Consider the following 18605-nt stretch of genomic DNA (forward strand, 5'->3'; position numbering starts at 1 on the left):
TCATAAGCACCAAAAATGTACAACTTGTAAACATTAATTGCTAATTCAGATATATTTCCATTTGCTCATAGATGAGGCTCAGTGCTCAATGAGTCCGGCTAACAGGACAGATTGTGGATATCCAGGAATTAGTTCCGAAAAATGCCATTCCAGAGGATGCTGCTTCAACTCCTCCATTCCTGGGGTCAAATGGTGCTTCTACCCCAATGACTACAGTAAAGGTTTTTCCTATGCTTCCCAATCCTTTCCATTTTTATTATAATACACCAATATTATAGTGCCAACAGTTCCTGCAACTGTTTGCCTGTTCCTCATCCTATAAAGCTGAAGTGCACCTATTCTTTTGGTTCTCCCCTGACCAACAATCCTACCCTACTTACCATGATCCAATAGATGCGGCCTCCATTGCTTGTTTACATTCAATGGTAAAAGGCTCCTTTTCATGGTCGTGCCTGCACAGTACAGCCCCACCAGGAGATGGCCCCATAGAAGTCCAAGGTCCTGTTATGTGGTGGCAAGGCCAGGAGAGGGAGTCTTTCACCTGAATGTAAACAAACTCTGGCGTCCACAATCTGTGGATCTCATCTGAGTGAAGGTGGGATTGATTGATTCTACTGTTGGTTTAGTAACTGTCTGTATATGCAGTCATGCATGCTTGTAATGCTCACTGTGGAACCTAAGGAGTTAATCCTCTGCATTGTTTAAAAAGGCTGTTTTATCCTGTCTTCTCTGATCCTCACCTACTTCCATTGTCCTCTCATCTCCTGATAAGTCTTTGGCGTCACTCTTTACCTGTGTGTTAGTCTTTTATTCTTTTGGGAGGGTGCATGTGATCAGCACAAGGCCAATCAGCCAGACAGTGGGTCAGGGGTCATGCATGAGGCTCGGTGAGTCCGGCTAACAGAACAGACTGCGGTTATCCAGGAATTGGTTCTGGAGAATTCCATTCCAGAGGATGCTGCTTTTGACCCACCTGTTCCTGGGGTCCAATGGGGCTTCTCGCCCCCCCCCCCCCCAATAACAGTGTTATTCCTATGCTTTCAATCTATAAAGGAAGGGCAAATGATACAAAACTGTGTGGGGATCAGTTGATGGAGATGGTATAACTGAGGCAGGAAATGCTTCCCTGAAAAGGGTGAGTGCCTAAAGATGGAGTAGGAGATAGCAGGAGAGATTGCTGTAGGGAGTTCTAGGGGAACTGAAATGCCTGAAGTCCTGAGCATGGGAGTAGGTGATGAGGGAGCTATGGAGCAGTGGTTAAATACTCTAGATCATGCCTGCACATTACAAGCCAACCTCTATGGGGCTCATCTACTTTCATCCCGCCATCAAGAGGATGGTCCCAAAGAAGTCCAAGGGCCTGTAATTTGCCGGCATGGCCATAAAAGGGAGCCTTTCACCACTAAATGTAAACACGCTCTGGAGTCTACATGTGAGCTGGTCAAGCCAGCTGTGGCCCCCAGTACCTTGCCCCCTAGGGGCTACTAGTAAGGAGAAGCAACAAGTTATTCATATTTATTTTTATGTATACACTTAACTTTGTGTTTTTTTTTTTGTTTTTTTTTTTTGTGGTAAGTTTTCAGGTTGCACATTTTTGAGCTACATAATTTTTGTGGTAGCACTGTGGCTTATTTGACAGATCACTTCTGCGTTCGTGTTACTTGCACATGCATGACTTGTTTCCCTGAACACACCATGTGAGTCAATGGCTTCTACTTTGGCCTGGTGCACATTGATCTGATTTTAAAATTGTGTGCATGTTACTGGGTAAATGCATCCCTAGGAGCTGGCTGAGTCCCATATCTTATCTCGGCAATTGTGGAAGGAAGCTACTTAATGGTCCTTCTAGATCTGGGTGTATCATAACTTGTTTTATTTCATTACAGAGAATAATATCACAAATGAGGAATGCAGTAATGTGCTCCCATGTCAGAGAAGGGACTGTGGTTATCCTGGGATAAGTGCCTCCGAGTGCACCAAACGAAACTGCTGCTACGACTCCAGTATCCCCAATGTGAAGTGGTGCTTCTATTCCCAGGCACAAGGTATTTCATAAAGATTTACTTGTATTTACCTGAATACACTACACCTAGCCACCCAATTGTATATGACTCGAAAATATAATGGGCGTCTAATATGGGTGTGTTACAACCAGGGGTGGACTGACAACTCATGGGGCCACTGGGCAATAGGGGATCATGGGGCCCCTGTGTCCTTGCCCAAACTCAAAGCCTATGAAAAAGGTACCAGGGGCATCTCATGGGACCCCCTACTGACCCCGAGCCCTCAGGCAGTGCCAGAGTTTCCAAATGGTCAGTCCGCCCCTGGTTACAACCTGGTTATAAACTTTTTTTTTTTTTTTTTGGATTTACAAACCGCAACCATGTAATGTAAGGACCTGACTGGATAAAGATTGAATGGATTGTTTGAGTTGGCCCATACATTAGTTTTAGCACATGTAAAAATGATTGCATATTCAGATTGCAGCATGTATGTTCAGCTTTGTGGTTGCTTAAAGGGGAAAGCCAGGCAAATATGCAAAACGTATAACTTTTAGTTCAGCCATCTAGTTGCATGCCCACGCCTTTTTAATAAATACACAGCTGAGATGAGTGGGGGCTGTTCTACCTGCAATCCACACAACAGAACCAGACCCACAACCTCCCCTATTAGCAACACAGCTTGGTCAAGAACCCACCCTCAGCCCTCTGATTGGACAGTAATAAACAGCTGCATACTGTTGAGGTATGCCTGACCCTCCTTATCCTAGTCTTAATCCTAGTATGTACAATGAGAATCAAATGAAAAATGTGTTTTTTATAGTAATTGTCCAATAATTTGTTAGTACACAGCTTTTGAGAGCAGACGGTTCATGCAAAAGTATCTGGACAAGCAAAAAATATTCTCAAGGTAACAGAACAAACTATTTTAGTGTAAATATGGTATTTGTACAGAAAAAATTGAGTGATGCATACTCAAAAGCGAAAGAATACATTAAATCACTTCCAAAGTTGCCTCCTGTCTCATATCAAACAGGTTACTAAAGTTACGAAAATTCTCATGAGACTAGTACGCTAAAAAAAATAAATGATCGTTCGTCATATATTCTCATCATTTGTACAAGGCCTAAGAGACTGAAGCTAATATCAAGACAAATTCAGGTACTCTGCACGGCCAGGCATTTTGCACACTTGGCGTCAGTAATCCAGTCCTTGAGCTGGTTTAGTTTTAAATAAGAGGTTAACAACTTGGTGTCCTAGGGGTATATGGGATGCCCAAGGAACTGAACTTGAGGGCAAACTTGGCAACAAATACTGTACAATGTGGATCAATAACTGTCTAGGAGCATGGAAGCCTCCTTGATGCATCTCCTCAGACCCCAGATGAATATTCCCCTTCATCCAGCTGCACTGAAGGTACCTGGAGGGTATCCCTGGGCAAGGGATTCCAACAGCTGGCAATCAAGTAGTCCTAGATAAGAACTACATTAGTTGAGTCTTGCACCTGACAGCCCTCTCCCCCCCAGCTTCCTGCCAGGGGATTGGCCAAAGTCCCTCAAATGCAGATCTGGGCCTCCTCTGACCCTCTTCCAGAAAGCTTTCAGTGTTTCTGGAAGGCTGGGAGGGAAGCCCTGACCTGCAGAGCCTTCTAGCCTCTATCTAGCTAAACCTAGAGGGTGCTACATGTAGTAAATACATTCAATATTTCAGGGAATACAGAACAATCAACATTTCTTTCCATTTTCTGTAGAGTTTAGGCTAAATTTCCCATAATCTTCCTCACTGTGGAATCAGAATTTTGCAACTATGTGCACTATTGAATCAGACTGTTGCACTTCAAAATTCTGTCCTAGCATGTTTCAGCCACTGGGTATTAAGGTGGGTGGATATGCCCACAGAATTGGCTGAACAGGTTAAGAGGGGAAAAGCCTCATGACGTCAATATCCCAAGATGTATCTGGAAACCCAAGCAATTTGTGACTGAAAAAGGACCAATGACCCAAATTGATTATACAGGTGAAAATCGAAAAATTAGAATATCGTGCAAAAGTTCATTTTATTTCAGTAATGCAACTTAAAAGGTGAAACTAATGAGACTCATTACATGCAAAGCAAGATAGTTCAAGCCGTGATTTGTCGTCATTGTGGTGATTATGGCTTACAGCTCATGAAAACCCCAAATCCACAATCTCAGAAAATTAGAATATTACATGCAATCAATAAAACAAGGATTGTACATAGAACAATATCGGACTTCTGAAAAGTATAAGCATGCATATATACTCAGTACTTGGTTTGGGCCCCTTTTGCAGCAATTACTGCCTCAATGCGGCGTGGCATGGAAGCTATCAGCCTGTGGCACTGCTGAGGTGTTATGGAAGACCAGGATGCTTCAATAGCGGCCTTCAGCTCTTCTGCATTGTTCGGTCTCGTGTCTCATCTTTCTCTTGGCAATGCTCCATAGATTCTCTATGGGGTTCAGGTCAGGCGAGTTTGCTGGCCAATTAAGCACAGTAATCCCATGATCATTGAACCAGGTTTTGGTGCTTTTGGCAGTGTGGGCAGGTGCCAAGTCCTGCTGGAAAATGAAGTGTGCATCCCCATAAAGCTCATCTGAGGAAGGGAGCATGAAGTGCTCCCAAATCTTGTAGACTGCTGCATTGACCCTGGACTTAATGAAGCACAGTGGACCAACACCAGCAGATGACATGGCTCCCCAAATCAACAGACTGTGGAAACTTCACACTGGACTTCAAGCATCTTGCAGTGTGTGCCTCTCCATTCTTCCTCCATACTCGGGGTCCTTGTGCCTCTCCATTCTTCCATACTCGGGGTCCTTGGTTTCCAAATGAGATGCAAAAGTTTCTTTCATCAGAAAAGAGGACTTTGGACCACTGAGCAACAGACCAGGTCTGTTTTTCTTTAGCCCAGGTAAGATGCTTCTGACATTGTTTGTTGTTCAGGAGCGGCTTGGCAAGAGGAATACGACATTTGAAGCTCATGTCCAGGATCCGTCTGCGTGTGATTGCTCTTGATGCACTGACTCCAGCCTCAGTCCACTCCTTGTGAAAGTCCCCAACACTTTTGAATGGCCTTTTCCTGACAATCCTCTCCAGGCTGCGGTCATCCCTGCTGCTTGTGCACCTTTTTCTTCCACACTTTTCCCTTCCACATAACTTTCTATTAATGTGCTTTTGATACAGCACTTTGGGGAACATCCAACTTTTGCAATTACCTTTTTTGAGGCTTTCCCTCCTTGTGCAGAAAACCATCATTGACACTCTCCATAACTGTCAGGTAAGCAGTCTTTCCCATGATTGTGATTCCTACTGAACAAGACTGAGGGACCATTTTAAAAGCTCAGGAACCCTTTGCAGGCGTTATGGCTTAATTAGCTGATTAGAGTGGGACACTTTGAGATGAGAATATTGCACCTTTTCACAATATTCTCATTTTCTGAGATTGTGGATTTGGGGTTTTCATGAGCTGTAAGCCATAATCATCACAATTATGACAAATCACGGCTTGAACTCTTGCTTTGCATGTAATAAGTCTATATCATATATTAGTTTCACCTTTTTTAAGTTGCATTACTGAAATAAACTTTTGCACGATATTCTAACGTTTCAAGTTTCACCTGTATGTATCTACACCAATATTTTGCACCTTGGCCGTGGTGTATGGCCACCTATAGGACTTTGTGCTTTTAGATTTTAACATCTTGGGGGGGGGGGGGGGAAAGATCCCGTAAATTTATTTTCTCAAGGAACAATGCTTTCATCATCCGGTGTCAGGGCTGAGCATGGTTGAAATTAAAGCTTACTGTTTAAATTTCTGATGCTCATTTAGCTCTAAATTTTGGCATCTGCAATTGGCTGCAGTTTTCCCTATGAACATTCAATGCAGAACAGTGGAGGAATGGTGGTGGCCACTATGTGCAGAAGCCAACATGCCCCCATCTCCTATCCATAGCAACAACCTTTACCCACCATACAGGGTGCTGTACCAAATGGGCACAGAATGCTTTTTAAAATTTCCCTCAGACTAATGCCTACCGTATTTCACCATTTGGGATGAGTAGAGCGATTTTTGCTGAAATTAATTTCACATAGAACTTAATGATTTGAGTTTTTCCAAGTGCAAACTCTCAATTTTGCTCATTGAGCTCATAAGGAATTTTTTTGCTTGAAGTGATCTGCTTTTTTATTTTAGAGTAGTTTTTTGTTTTTTTTTTTTTTTTTTTTTTCCCCCTTAACTGTGAAAGTAAATTTATTAGCCCATGATATTTTGACAAGTCCAGGACAGTTGTAATGAGCATAATGGCCCTTGATGGCTACAAAAGCTAATTCTAGCTTCAAAACCAATAAACATTTTAATTTGCCTTCCTCATTGATGGCAATGCATTTTACTATAATGGTGACCTTTTCATCAAAATCTTGCAATAATGCCTGCATTTCAGTAAAATGAAAACTCCTTCCTAATCAATCCTCAGCTGAATAGCTTGGCCAATTCATGAGCAGAAATTAAAGACCTTAAAAGGCAAAAAAAGGATATATTTTTAGTTTGGCTGTTCTCACTTGTAAAGAGCAAATCGTATATTGCACTTAAGAACCTTTGCCATCTATAGGAAGACAGACATTTACTGTGTAACCAGCCTTTATCAAAAATAAACAATAGGGAGTTATCCCTTCCCATATATTGGTGGTTCATGGGAGAATAGCTCATACATTGTTCTTCAGTGGTAGAAAGGCCCCCTTACATTGGTAGCAGAGTACCCTTTTATTGGTGTTCTTTTAGGGGAGAGCCCCCCATACACTGGTGGTCAGGGAGAGGAAGAATGTTCATAATATTGATCAGTGGGAAGAATAAACTTTCATTAGGGGTCAGTGGGGAAAAAGGCCTCCCTACATTATGGTCACGAAGGAAGAATGCCCTTCACATTTGGAGTTGGTTAGAACAATATCCCCCCAATAGTGGTGCTCAGTGGAAAGAATGCCAACCCTTCAGACAGTTACAAAACATTGGTGTTATGCTGCTAGCTTTGCAAATTGATGTTGGCTCTGGAACAATGTAGGCACCATTAGATGGAAGGTTAATCCATCTTTGCTCAAGGAATCCTTAGCAACCTCTGAGGAACCCTGGTTGAGAATGGCTGGTCTAGACCATAAGTATTCAAACTGGTCCTCAGGTCTTGTTAAGACATGTTTTGAGAAGGTATTTTCAGAAAACTATTTTAGTTAGATGGTCTTTTGACAACATCCACAATACATGTACTACTGGTGAGGGTGGATAACCTGCATGCTAGAGTTTTGGAACTAAGCTTATGTACATGTTTTCTCACGTTATCCTTCATAACACAGATGAGGTCCAATGCTCTGTTAATCCAGAAAACAGAACAGACTGTGGATATCCTGGCATCAGCTCCACCGAATGTAACTCTCGAGGATGCTGCTATGATTCAAGTATTCCTGGCGTTAAATGGTGCTTCCATTCAAATGTTAAAGGTATTGTGTCAAAGGGAAAGGAGGGCATAGACTGCAAAAGTTGTCAGAACTTTCCCCCCATGTCCCTGCTGTCCTGACAGGAAGTGAGTAATTCTCTCCAGTAGGAACACTTAATAGACTCTGACCATACCCTGCTCCATTCAAAACTTTAAAGTCTTGGCTGGAGCTGGACTTTGAACATTTCTACCCTGGAAGCTAAAACTCCATTTGGACAAATTTTGTAACATATCTTACTATTTGACTACAAAGAGCTTACTTTTTAAACCCCGATAACTATATAGTGTCACTTCTGAACTGCTCACATGATCTAATGTCTGTAGATTGGTGCTTTCAGTGAAAATATGTAGGCTCAGCTCACCAGAGTGTTTTATGGTGCATTGCCTGCCAACACACCACAGCACACAAGACATGTACCTTTTTTTTTTTTCTTAATGTACCACAAAGCACAGATGGTTCTTTGAATTGTGATTCCTTGCAGCACATTTACACTGGGCTTTGATTGCATGGTGCATTGGAGTGCCATTTAAAGTGAATTCCAATGAAAAGCTGTAAACCATGTTTTCACATAACAGTGAACTGTGTAAAATTATGAATTTGTTTATTATTGCACAAACACCATTAATTGGTGATCATATTCATACATATGTCCTAACCCAATACATTATTTTAGCAGATGCACTTTATGGACTTTGTTTTTTATATTTGATATTCAGCTTTGTTTTATATTTTGTATCCGTTTATTTTCAGCTTTTGATCTGGACACATTTGCGCGGTTTCCCTAATTTCAGCAATGTGTTTTTCATGCAACAAACAGCTGGCAAACCAGCCGTAAGCTTTTTGTCACACTAAAAGCCATGTCCAATAACCAATATTTTAAAACACTGCAATGTATCCGTATCTACTGTGTGTATGTGTGTGTGTATATATAGAATTTCATTTTTTACTTTCACAGAGGAAAAGCAAGAGTGTGGCAGGTCTCCTTACCTGAGAAGGAACTGTGGCTACCCAGGAATCAGTGCATCCGAATGTGCCAGGAGAGACTGCTGTTATGATTCCAGTTTCCCCGGTGTGAATTGGTGCTTCTACTCTCAGGCACAAGGTACAGTGCTGATATAAAGGAATGCAGGATGTGATGTCTATATAGATGGATCCCTGTTGCAGTTATTGTAGACACCACAATGAGTGGTGGTAAGTGTAATTTAGGCAGTGACTGGGTTAGTCCTTTAAGGTGGTACCCTGTTCTAGTTTGCTTGGCAACCTTGCTCTGGTTATTAGTGTTCCTTTGGTTATTTAGAAAGGATTGGTGGGAAGCATGAGGAATGCTTTTAGTTAGTGTGTGTGTGTGTGTGTGTGTGTGTGTGAGACCTTCAGCCTGGTGAGGAAGAGTATCAGATCTTATCTAGGGCCCATCTGGGAATTCCAGTGTAATTGGGAGCCAACTCAACATACTTCTCCTGGAAGGGGGAGCTCATATGGACTGGTGAGGTAACAGATTGCATTCCTCCAAAGGAGGAATTCAATTACCATATTCTACCCACTGCTAGGGTGTGGGCCTAATCTTTCCCTTCATCCCTGTAATTTAAGGACTGTTGTACTTTTTGTTCAGGCAGGGTGCTGCCATAATCCTGTATGGTTTGTCACATTATGGCTGTAAACTTCCTTCCTAAGGAGTCTGGTATGGTGTTCTGTACCAATGGAGATCTACTCTTGGGCATGGCCTAGTTGGGATTGTACTTCACAGCTAGAACAGGCTAAATATGGAGTTCTTGGTTTCTCCCATGGTGTCAGAGGCAAGGTCTTGGAGGTTTCCACTTGGCAGCCTCAGGAATCCTTGTGGGCCCCATGCAAGCGAATCACAGTGAGCCTTGTGTGTCACTCAAGCGAGAACAAAAAATGTTAGTGTTACTCGAAACCACAATTGGTCCTGTTCTCTAAACTGCTTGGTTTACAAGCCAAGGGTGTCTTGCCAAGCCACGGACACTTTAAGAAGAAATGGTAAGCAGAGAAGGTTTGCCCACCATGTATGTCTGCCTCAACATGACTAGCTAATCACAGTGCTGTTGCCGTTAACAGCTAATGTTGTCCAACTATGCATTTACCCATTGATTTGGTAATGCATTTTTTATTTGCTGTTGCTCTGCCTGTCGGGACTTTCTACAACACCATTCCTGATTGTTGCTGGCTGTTGACTTTGGCAACACGGAAGATCTATGACAGTTTGATAACCCACACCCATCTCTACACTTCTACCCTACTGTCCCATTTCTTCCCTTCCCAATAGTCTAATAATCTCTTCTTATTTCCACTTTTTCTCTACAGATGAGGCTCAGTGCTGTGCGAGTCCAGCTAACAGAACAGACTGTGGCTATCCAGGAATTACAGACAGGGAGTGCTATTCTATGGGATGCTGTTTCAACTCATCTGTTCCTGGGGTTAAATGGTGCTTCTCTCCAAAAGCCCAAAGTAAGATGCAATATTAAACGTCCTATAATTGATTTGATGATAAATCATAATATACTGTACATGGCTAGAACCATGAACACCTATACCCTTATAGTAGATCTCAGTTGTAAAGCTATTGGCTGCCTGGCTATTACCATCTTTATTTACTTCATTTGCCTTCAGCTAAAGTCCAGGCGTGTTATGGCTCGCCCAATCAGAGGGAACTGTGGGTATCCTGGGCTGCTATAACATTTCCACCAATTCAGGGTTACCCATACTAACTACATTCCTTTAACTAAATCCATTGCTGAGTTAACTCTTCGTGATGACCTTCCATACTTTTCCTTTTCACCACCATCTGTGCTTACAGGCCCTGTTCTTCAATATGCCATGTACCCCTTAGACTTTATAACAAATCTTTGAAGTGTTAAAATGTTTGGCAGCCCAGCTATTTATGTTTTGCCTTTAGATAACACCCAGGAGTGTGGTGGCTCTCCCTATCAGAGGAGGAACTGTGGGTATCCTGGGATTAGCGCATCACAATGTGCCAGCAAGAACTGTTGCTTTGATTCCAGCATCCCTGGGGTGAACTGGTGCTTCTACTCTCTAGCTCAAGGTACAGTGCACTACTGCTTGATTTACATAATCTTGGCAAAATCATCTTAACACTATGTAAAAGTTATCAGGGAAGACTTGCCCACCATCCATGCCTGCTGTGGCTAGACTAGCAACGCCTCTACTTTTTTTGCACTGCTGACAGTTTAAAGGAGAATTCTATGTTTGCAAAAATATCCTGCCCCGACTTTGCTTTGACTGCCTACAACAATGCGCTCTCAACAGCCCTTGACTCACTAGCGCCTTTAACCACACGCAACATCAGACCCCGACCGCTCCAGCCCTGGCAGACTGATCACACCAAAACCCTCAAACGACAAAGTCGTGCCCTAGAGCGACTATGGCGCAAAACCAAATCCAAACAAGCCTTCACCCGCTACAAATCTGCCTTCCGCACCTACACCTCCTCCCTCCATGCTGCCAAACAGGCCTACTTCTTGACCCTCATCAAGGCCCTCTCCTCCAATCCTCGCCGACTCTTCTCTGCCTTCAACTCTCTACTCTCTCCACCCCCACCTCCACCCAGCACCTCACTCACTGCCCTTGAGATTGCCAATCACTTCAAAAACAAAATTGACACAATTCGCAAGGACATCGCCGCAACTCACACGCCCTCTCAACCTGTCCCCTCTCACACAGCTACCCCCTTATCCCTCCTCCCCCTCGACATAACCCGCAGGGACTTCGTCGCTGCTCAAACTTTCTCCAACCCCCTTCACCCTCACTCAGCTACCCCCTCATCATCCCTCTCCCACGGCCCCACCACTGCTCTGACCTCCTCTTCCACCCCACCCTACATCCCTCATACTGAAGCTCCCCCAACACTCCGCACCTTTGACCTTACTGCCATCGAGGAAGTCTCCAAGATCCTCTCTGATGCCCGCCTCACCACCTGCCCCCTCGACCCTATCCCCTCACAACTCCTACGACCTTCCTCCTCCTCCATCCTACGCTCCCTCACCCACATCTTCAATCTCTCCCTCTCCTCAGGCACTTTCCCCTCCCCTCTGAAACATGCACACATCACCCCCATACTTAAAAAGCCCTCCCTGGACCCCAATGACCCGAATAACCTCAGACCCATCTCCCTGCTCCCATTTACATCTAAACTCCTCGAGCGCCTAGTCTACACCCGCCTATGCTCTCACCTCAACGACAACAACCTCCTCGATCCCCTACAGTCCGGCTTCCGTCCCCTACACTCCACCGAAACTGCCTTACTCAAACTCTCCAACGACCTGCTAACCGCCAAAGCTATTGGACACTACTCAGTGCTCCTACTCCTTGACCTCTCTGCGGCCTTCGACACAGTCGACCACCCCCTCCTCCTCAAAAAAACTACACTCCCTCGGCCTCAGATTCTGCTCTCTCCTGGCTCTCATCCTACCTGTCACAACGCTCCTTCAGCGTTACCTATAATGCTACCACCTCCCCCTCACTCCCCCTCTCTGTTGGGGTCCCTCAAGGCTCTGTCCTCGGGCCCCTTCTCTTCTCCATCTATACCTCCTCCCTTGGCCAACTCATACACTCTCACGGCTTCAACTACCACCTCTATGCCGACGACACACAAATCTATCTCTCAACCCCCCACCTCACCCCCTTGGTCTCAGCCCGAATCACACACCTACTGAGCGACATATCAGACTGGATGTCACTCCACTTCCTTAAATTGAACCTCTCCAAAACCGAGTTTCTTGTCTTCCCCCCCCCAGCCCGGACACCACCCCCCATTGATTTCTCCGTCACATCCAACAACGCTACCATCAAACCCGCCCCGCAGGCCAGAGTACTGGGTGTCATTCTGGACTCCAACCTATCCTTCCAGCCCCAAGTCCAATCTTTAACAAACTCGTGCAGACTCCACCTCCGCAACATCGCCAAAATCCGCACGTTCCTTACCCCAGAAACCACTAAACAGCTCATCCACTCCCTCATCATATCACGACTCGACTACTGCAACTCCCTCCTCACTGGCCTGCCTCGCCGCTGGCTATCCCCTCTTCAGTCGATCCTGAACACGGCTGCCAGACTCATTCACCTTTCCAACCGCTCTGTCTCCGCCACCCCCCTCTGCCAATCCCTCCACTGGCTTCCGATTGCGCAACGGATCAAATTCAAAATCCTAACGCTGACATACAAAGCTGTCCACCATACTGCCCCGTACTACATCTCTGACCTAATATCCAAGTACCGCCCAGCACGCACACTCCGCTCCTCACAAGACCTCCTTCTCTCTAGTTCCCTGGTCTCCTCCTCCCATGCCCGCCTCCAGGACTTCTCCAGGGTGTCACCCATCCTCTGGAACTCCCTGCCCCAACCCATCAGATTATCACCTACTCTCCTCTCCTTTAGGCGCACCCTGAAAACCCATCTCTTCAGGGAAGCCTACCCCACCCCCTGCTAACTTGCCGACCTCCTCCACTCTTCCTACCACTCCATCCCCCACAGCTATCTCCTCCTGTGCCACCACCCCCTCCCTCCTAGATTGTAAGCTCGAAAGAGCAGGGCCCTTGATCCCCTCATGTTTTGCATTGTATTGGTATTGTTCTGTCACATGTTCTGTCTCCCTTTGTAATGTACAGCGTTGAGCGAACTATTGGCGCTTTATAAATACTGTATAATAATAATAATAATAATATGCACCAATATTGCAAAAATCTATGTTAATTTTATTTTGAACCTGCAAAGCATTGAACCAAAAATCAGTGAATCATAGGTACAATGTGCTGGCTCTTGCAGGTTCTTCCTCCATCCCCAGCTAATAAGCTGGAGGAAGTATCCATGAACTACAAGTGTGGTGACAGTGTATTTGTGCAATACAGTCCCTCTGCCACTGTTCCTATGAATGTACAGTATGACGTGGCTGTGCAGGCAAGAGCCAAGAACAGTCTTGCCAATTAAGTAGCGGGGTGTAATTTTTTGGGTTGGGGGCTCAGCATGCTGACTATGTTCCTTACTTTAAGGTTCAGCAGTTGTTACTTCAAAGTGGTAGTAAGGTCACTTTGTATATTTTTACTTGCAGGTAAGCTTATATTGAAGCTTCAAACATAAAAGTTGGTGCGCTGCCTCTACCAAAACAAAGGGTCCCTACAAATGTGTACATACTTCATTGCTCTATGGACTGACAAAACACAAACCAATATGTATATTAAACATTCTCAAATGACAATAGTGCAAAAAATGGCAAATATACAATGCGATCAAACTGTGTACAGTGGATTTATATGGTGTGTCCAATAACTGTGCAAACATATGACGGGTCCAAAAAAATCCCCATCGGTATCAAATGTGAATACTAAGTGATACAATGGGTAATCTTCTTATCCATAGCATTTCTCTGTGCGTAGTGCTCCCCCTCCAGAGCCCCACTCACCACAGATAATTGATCACCTTGAATGGTAGGTCAAATATCGCATTAGATGTTGCAGAAAGTTGGCTGTCTGTGTGGTCTTGATACCTCTATACGCTGACTATGGACTGCATATGTGGAAACACACCTAGACCAATTAGTTGCGAAAACTCCTCCAGAACATCCACAGTACTCCTCCACCACCGTAAAAACATCAAAGGGGAAACTTCAAATGGATGTGCTGGTAGCATGTCTGACTACAGTATTATGATGCATTGCTTAGTTGGATCCCATCTACTGATGGTCTGCTGCTATATGGAGAGATTTCTTGTTTCTTTTTTGTCTCACTTTATGAACTTAACATGAGTGCAGACTTGTGTACACCCTCTGGTCTTCCAGCTCTTCTCCTGGCACCACCACAGTATACAATCCTCCAGTTTACTCTAAAATGTAAAACAAGCCAGCATATAAGGTATAATTTAATTACATGGCTCACCACCCTGCTCTCCCAGATGGTCATCAGTTCAAAACTTCTAGGGCTCAGCATCTTCCACCTATACACATTTCACTCCAGATTCCGGCTTCCTCGGTGCTGCTAACTTTGTACGTTGGGCTACTACCAGCCTACCTAGCTGCCTTAGAAAGATTTAAGAAGCTGTGACACTGTCCTAGAGCTTGCTGGATATTGCATCTGGCAGCCCTCTCCCTCATGGGCCCTGCTTTGGATGAGACTGATTCCAGACCTTTTGCTGTGCTAGTCTACCCAGGCTAGGCAGGCTGTCTTCTCCAGACTGCAGGGTAATGGAGATCCCTCTTGCCAGTTTCCTTTCCTTCCCTCTCCAGCTCCAGCCTGGAGGCTTCTTTAAACAGTCTATACCTAAGGTTAAAAGGAATGGTCATAACTGAAACCCTGTAAGAGCCATCTCAAAACGAGCTACTGCTGACACTTACCCGTCAAAAGTAGTACACAAAGATTTACAGCCTACTTTGCCAACCAGAAGGACCTTAACCTCTCCCAAGGCGTGATACAGAGTTGCTGGAGAAGGATGGTGAGGACATGGGAATATCTCTTCCAGAAATTAATTCAGTTCAAAATTCTACTTAGGATTTATTTGACCCCTCATAGAATCTACCCAAACTGCCCTCTCCATTGGTGCTGTCTAGCAGAACCAGCTGACTACTTTCATAATCACATGGATGTCCCCAAAAATTCCACAAGGTCCAAAATGTTTTGTATGACTTGACTACAACACCACTACAGTAGGCCAACCCAAATCTGAGGTGGTTAATTATATTCCTTAATTCATACTTTGCTATGAATTTGGTATGGGCCTTACTGTGTTTAGGCCCTAGGGGTTTTCCTATGGTTATCAGGCCTGTCTGTGCATGAACCTTTTTTGCAAGTAAGTGCCTTTCATGGTTGGTTGAAACTGGGTGATGGGCTTCCAAGATTTGCACTGTTATCTCTGTACCTGTTCATACCTTGGCAGATTTGTATGACATTACTGCTCTTGATGGGAACGTAAGAACTGGGGCTGGGGGGAATGCCCAGAGGCTCTGGAAGAAACTGAGTAAAGGAGTTACAAAAAACGGACATCTCTGTCCCAGGACAACTGCCGAGTTCCTAGTTTCCGCCAGACTCGCCTAAGTGAGGGGGAGGTTAATACTCGCAATGCCACGGGGCACCTACATGCTTTCCAACTTCCACCAGGCACTCTTTTTTTAGTAAGCTCTTCAGACCAGATCCTTAGGTGAAATTGCTTAGTTACGTGGCTGAATCTAGCAGGCTGCTGGGATGGACTATGCCCCCCCCCCCCTGATTTTGGTTGTGCCCCCACTCCCTCCAGCCAACCCTAACCTGTCACTATACTGCAATTATGCTACCCTAACCTGCCACAGTACCACTCTAATCGCATACTTTTACTGCCCTAGCCTGGCACTATACTGTTTTTTTTTTTTTTTGTTTTTTTTTTTACACTGCACCCCCACATCACAGGGTAGATCCAGCCCTGCTTAGTTGGCTTCAAAGTTGATTAGAAATAGCCCCCCCCCCCCAGCTCTGCCACAGCTGGGACTGCAAATTCAGCAAGCTGTCTCAAAGGGGGCAACAGGCCCCTGAGGCAAGGAACTTGTCTAGCAGCAAAAGAACAGGGCTATTTGTTGTCCTCCAGCCACCTACTGGGCACCCCTCCCCATGGATTGGATGCAGCAGAATTAGAGCTGCTCATTTGACTCTCCCAGCCCCCTATGTTCCAGAAGCCTCTAGAAGGCATGAGGTAGCAATCAAACCTGCAGCCTCTGAGATCTAGAACAGCCCAAAGAAATTAACATCTGTCCCAATGATTAGAGGCGCCAAAATGAATTGAATTTACCTATCCTAACAACCTAGATAGGAGGGAGCTACATTATACAGCTGGTAATGAGCTTTAAAAATGCATATAAATTGTGTATAAACGTTGAGAATAAAGACAAATAACATTGTATTTGATCATCCATGTATTTTGTCTGTCAAGTGCGCAGTTTATGGATATATAGGCAGTACAAGTGAACTCTGTCTGATCTATTATGTGATTGGTGTCATCTATCTACCAGATAACGCTCAGTGCTCAGTGTCTTCCAACCAAAGGCAAGACTGCGGCTACTCGGGGATCAGTGCGACCGAATGCCAATCCAAAGGCTGCTGCTTCGACTCCAGCAATCCTAATGTCCCATGCTGCTTCTCCCCACAGAATAAGGTGACCCCTGCACCCCTTGAGATATTAATACTTGTTTAACTTGTAATGATTATATTTTTACAAATGAAATATTTTATGCATTCACTTAGCAGTAATGGGTGGAAATGGCAAGCTAAACTTCACGTCTGCCAGCTGTTTGCTGAGTGTGCAAAGTAATAGAACCAGAGTTGTAGGGGTTTAAAGTTTTAACTCTGGGATTAGATGACCTATATCCTTGCAATTCCCCCCCCCCCCCCCCCACCCCTGTATATTGCCCTATTCCTCTGGCCATTTCAGCCGCTCTTTTCTGCTTCAAGCTTGAGTGGTCCCTCTATCAGTTAGTGTAGGGCAGGAGTATTCAACCCATGGCCTGTGGAGCCCTCTTATGTGACCAGAGACCTCAAACCAGGGGAGCCATGCCCATGCTCTGGGATCGTGGGTTGGCAAGCCCAGATTGCAATCGATGGGTTGATTACTACCATCCCAGAGCATCAGAAAGCATGGAGCTGGCACCGACCACAAAAGAAACAGGTGGCTACAGATGGAGCAGAAACCGCATAAACCGATGCTTCCTCTGTAGCGCCGACTCCTGGTGGAGTGATGACAAGTGCTCTTCTCCTGGGAACTTTCTTGCAGCTTGGACAGTGGTGCCAGCAGAAGCTGGAAGAGGAAAGGGTCAGTGTATTAAACATCACATACACTGCACTTTTGCAATGGGCATATTTGCAAAAAAGGGTTAGGCTGCTTTTACGCTGATCCATGGGTGCATCACAGTGCACCTGTGGCTTTCCTGCAGGATAGCTGCACTGAGCCATAGACTTCTTCTATTTTCACCAAAAAGAAACCTCATGCGCTCAAAGGGCCAGATATGGCATATGTGGACGGATCTTCATAAAACTTTAGTATTCAGTCCAATAAGGCAGTGCTGTGCAGACCCCTAGGGACTGGGGTAGGCCAGTATGGAACTATAAAATAAAAAGGGTGCACATGCCTTGCACACTACCAATAAAAACTTTAAGCCTAAAATGTAGCAGGTACTCAGTATCTCCCAGAAGTGAGTACACCAATTTTTGTAAATATTTTTTTCTTTGTGACTACATTGTAGCAAAGTGTCATTTCTTCAGTGTTAAGTGAGTGTACAGCTTGTAATAACTGTGTAAATGTTAGTTCCCTCAAAACCCCAGACAGCCATTAATGTCTAAACTGCTGGCAACAAAAGTGAGTCCACCCCTAAGTGAATGTCCAAATTTGGCCCAATTAGCCATTTTCCCTCCCAAAGATCATGTGACTTGTTAGTGTTACAAGGTCTCAGGTGTGAATGGGGAGCAGGTGTTAAATTTGGTATCACTCATACTGGTCACTGGAAGTTCAACATGGCACCCCATGGCAAAGAACTGAGGATCTGAAAAGAATTGTTGCTCTGAAACTGAGCTGCAGCACGGTGGCCAAGACTGTACAGCGGTTTAACAGGACAGGTTCCACTCAGAACAGGCCTCACCATGGTCCACTAAAGAAGTTGAGTGCACATGCTCAGCGTCATATCCAGAGGTTGTCTTTGGGAAATCGACGTATGAGTGCTGCCAGCATTGCTGCAGAGGTTGAAGGGGTGGGGGGTCAGCCTGTCTATGCTTAGACCATACACCACACACTGCATCAAATTGGTCTGCATGGCTGTCGGTCCAGAAGGAAGCCTCTTATAAAGATCATACACAAAGTCTGCTTGTCTTCAGTAAACTGTTTGTTCCAGTAATCCATGTCCTTAGCCTGCAATGTCCTGTGGTTTGATGACACCAACTGAACCAAATAAGTTTATCTTGGTCTCAAGCATGTGGCGGCAACCAGGTAAGGAGTACAGACAAGTGTGCCTTGCCTACAGTCAAGCATGGTGGTGGGAGTGTCATGGTCTGAGGCTGCATGAGTGCTACCAGCACTCGGGAGCTACAGTTCATTGACGGAACCATGAATGCCAACATGTACTGTG

General features: G+C 44.8%; 1 protein-coding gene and 1 long non-coding RNA gene across 2 annotated transcripts in view; one reads left to right on the forward strand and one right to left on the reverse strand.

The window, feature by feature from the left end:
* The window catches only part of LOC149450441 (uncharacterized), a gene marked incomplete at its 5' end in the record, with an annotated part of 316412 nt that overhangs the window by 142140 nt on the left and 155667 nt on the right, over positions 1-18605 (reverse strand). The window lies entirely within an intron of this gene.
* LOC149450442 (uncharacterized) lies at positions 9856-16635 on the forward strand. Its single transcript, XR_016315249.1, has 3 exons — positions 9856-9967; positions 10416-10562; positions 16503-16635. It is a non-coding gene; the product is annotated as an uncharacterized LOC149450442 (long non-coding RNA).

This window comes from Staurois parvus, unplaced genomic scaffold (genome assembly GCF_062004578.1).
Source record: "Staurois parvus isolate SC_StPar_1 unplaced genomic scaffold, SC_StPar_1.0 ptg000574l, whole genome shotgun sequence".
NCBI classification, from domain to species: Eukaryota; Metazoa; Chordata; class Amphibia; order Anura; family Ranidae; genus Staurois; species Staurois parvus.